General features: G+C 36.3%; 1 pseudogene; it reads left to right on the top strand.

Annotated features, from left to right (window-relative positions):
- Nucleotides 1-2,315: 2,315 nt before the first annotated feature.
- On the top strand, nt 2,316-3,249 carry LOC125119080 (olfactory receptor 5AN1-like; annotated as a pseudogene).
- The last annotated feature ends 415 nt before the right edge of the window (nt 3,250-3,664 follow it).

Genomic DNA, 3,664 nt, shown 5'->3' with positions numbered 1-3,664 from the left:
TCATACTTACTGCTTTGTGTATGTTGAGCCATTCTTGCATCCCAACCTGGTCATGGTATGATCCTTTGTATGTGCTGCTGAATTTTGTTTGTTAGTATTTTTGAGACTTTAAAACTCTCTAGTAATCAAGGATAATGACCTGTAGTTTTCTTTCCTGGTAGTGTTCTTGCTTTGTCATCAAAATAATATTGGCTTTGTAAAATATGTTTGAAAATGTCCCCTCCTCTTCAGTTTTTTTGGAAGAGTTTGAAAAGGATTGGCATTAATTCTTCTTTAAATGTTTGGTAGAATTTACCATGAAGCCATCTGGTCCTGGGCTTTTCTTTGTTGGGAGGTTTCTGATTACTAGTCTCCTTACTAGTTATTGTTCTGTTCAGACTTTCTATTTTTTTCTGATTCAGTTTTTCTAAGTCATACATTTCTAGAAATTTATCTGCTTCTTCAATGTGGTGGAAAACCATGGGCAATGAGGGGCCATTTTTGTGTGGCACTGAAGCAGCAGAGAGGAAGGGCAGTGAGGTCAGAGTATAGCTTCTTCTCTATTCTTTTCATGTGGTCCTTCTTGGTCTCTTTGGCCCAGGGATGATGCTCTACCTTCATCCTTTGTTTTTGAATTTTAACATTGGTATCTTGCCTATGAATAGTTACTAGTTTTTTTTTTTCTGGTGAGGAGGACTGAATTCAGGAATAATCTATGTTGCTATATTGATTATGACACTCAGAACTAAAAATTGAAAGTCTTAACCCTTAACCAGTCTTTTATGCCGCTTCCTAAAATGAAAAATTCATGCAATTAGGACAAAAGTTGGGGCCAGTAGTGAGTCATACTAGCTTCCCTTTGGAATGTTTTGTATGAAATCTTCCCTAAGAAGACTTATTTCATAACTTAATGGGGCAAACAGACTGTCCCTCCAAAATATTATCAGGATTATAAATCATGGTGTAATTTTCTAGGCCACCTAGGAGCTGTCTGGTTGAATATATGTGCAAAAATCTTGAGAAGTTATAATAAACAGTAATTTTTTTCTTATGTGTAAAAGAAGAAGATATAAAAACCTATCCAAAAGGTCATTTGGGAGAGAAGAGCTATTTCAAAATTATTCTGAAATGGTGTTACTTATGCAATACTATTATTAAGCAGCAGTTACCCCTGAATTATCAGAGGTCATTAAAAAAGCTGTTATTTTATTTTTTTAATTTCATAGTATATTTGAGATATAAAGTTGTGCCAATTTCTGCTGTAGAGCAAAGTGACTCAGTCATACATACATATACATTCTTTTTTAAACCTATAACTTTAATCAATGATATAATCTTTTATATAGGTAATCACAAAATTCATATTGCTTTTTGAAAACTTTTCAGTCAACTTTGAAAATATCTTTGAACCTGAAGCACTGAGAAGGCTCTTGCCAACAATTCAAGATGAAAAGATGAGGTCTTTACCCCAAGACAGAGAAAGATATTCCCTTTGCCAGTGCTCAATGGAGGGAAAAGATGGCATGTATTCAAATTGTAATATTACCATTCCCTTTGGAATATTTTGTATGAAATCTTCTTAGAAGACTTAATTATAACTTAATGGGGCAAACAGACTGTGTCCTTCCAAAATATTATCAGGAGTATAAATCATAATAAAATTTTCTAGGCCAATTAGGAGCTGTTCGATTGAATATATGTGCAAAAATATTGAGAAGGTATTGTACACAGAGTAATTTTTCTTATGAGTAAAAGAAGAGAATATGAAAATATATCTAGATGGTCATTCTGGAGAGAAGAGCTCTTTCAAAATTATTCTGAAATGATGCTACTTATGCAATAATATTATAAAGCAGCAGATATGCCCTGAATTATCAGAGGCCATTAAAAATCTGTTTTAATTATTTCATTTTAAAATATAGTTGATTTATAATGTTGTGCCAATTTCTACTGTACAGCAAAGTGACTCAATCATATATATATATATATACATTCCTTTTTTTCAACCTGTAATTCTAATCAATGATATAGTCTTTTATATAATAATCACAGAATCTATATTGCTTTTTTAAAACCTAACAGTCAACATTTTAAATATTTTTATAAATGTTCATGAGACCTCATGACATAACTGAGAACCTGAAGCAATGAGAAGTTACTTGCTCACAATTTAAGAAGAAAAGCTGAGGTCTTTACTCCAAGACACTGAAGGATATTCCCTTTGCCAGTGCTCGCTGGAGGAAAAATATGGCATGCATTAGATTGGTACTGTTACCATTTCACCTGAGTCAGCAATGCATTCTCTTGTCTTTTCTGACTTCAGGGGTACAAAGACAATGACTGGGGGAGAAAATGTTACAAATATCACAGACTTTATCCTCCTGGGATTCTCCGATTTTCCCCATATCAGAGCAGTCCTCTTTGTTGTGTTCCTGGTGATATATATTTTGACACTGACTTGGAATCTGTGTCTCATTGTCTTGATAAAGATGGATCCCCACCTCCACATACCCATGTACTTCTTCATCAGTAATCTGTCCTTTATAGATATATGCTATGTGAGCTCTACAGCCCCCAAGATGCTCTATGACTTTTCCAGGAAAAGCCAACTATCACCTTTGTGGGTTGTGCCATTCAATACTTTGTGTTTTCAACCATGGGATTGAGTGAGTCTTGTCTCATGACAGTCATGGCTTATGATCGATATGCTGCCATTTGTAACCCACTCCTCTATTCGTCAATCATGTCACCCTCTCTCTGTGGTCGGATGGTGCTGGGGTCCTATATGGCTGGACTCTCTGGTTCTCTGTCCCAAGTGTGTGCCATGCCTCAGCTCCACTTCTGTGGGCCTAATGTCATCCACCACTTCTTCTGTGACATGCCCCAGCTGTGGGTTCTTTCCTGCTCTAACACATTCTTTGTATGACTCTTAACTGCTATATCAGCAATGATCTTTGGGATAGTAAATGCCCTAGTTATCATGATATCCTATATCTACATTGTCATTTCCATCATGAAGATCACTTCAGCTAAAGGCAGGTTCAAGGCTTTCAACACCTGTGCTTCTCACTTGACAGCAGTTACCCTCTTCTATACCTCCAGTACCTGTGTCTATTTGAGTTCCAGCTCTGGTGGTTCCCCCGCTTTGACAGATGTGCATCAGTCTTCTACACTGTGGTGATTCCTGTGTTGAACCCTTTGATATATAGTCTGAGGAACAAAGAAATCAAAGATGCCTTGAAGAGAGAAAGAGGAAAGAGTGTTGCTGAGGTAACAGATTGTGATGTCTGACAGGTTTGTCCTGTTAGAATCACCTTAACACACAATAATATTCACATGAATGGAGAATAACAAAATTCATACTGCCTTGGACCAAAAAGGTTTAATGTGACAGAGATCATATGCCAAAATGGACATACGGCTATATCCTACCACAATCAAAATATCTTTAAGTCCTTGTGGCCCATTATTTTCATTCTACAAGTGGTGTGGCTTCAGCATTTATTCACTTATCAGCAAGTATTCATGAAACATCAAGGTTTCAGACTTTGTTGCTTTCTTTTTGCCTCCGAGATGATGTCTGTTCAATCTTAAACTTATGACCCGAAAGGAGAGACATGTGACAGAAGTCCCAGGATTGTGGAAAACTTATCTCCCAAATATTCTGATGCAGCATAATCTAGAC

Source organism: Phacochoerus africanus, unplaced genomic scaffold (assembly GCF_016906955.1).
Source record: "Phacochoerus africanus isolate WHEZ1 unplaced genomic scaffold, ROS_Pafr_v1 Scaffold_108, whole genome shotgun sequence".
NCBI classification, from domain to species: domain Eukaryota; kingdom Metazoa; phylum Chordata; class Mammalia; order Artiodactyla; family Suidae; genus Phacochoerus; species Phacochoerus africanus.
Note: the sequence above shows the minus strand (reverse complement) of the source record. Positions and strands in the feature narration are given on the sequence as shown.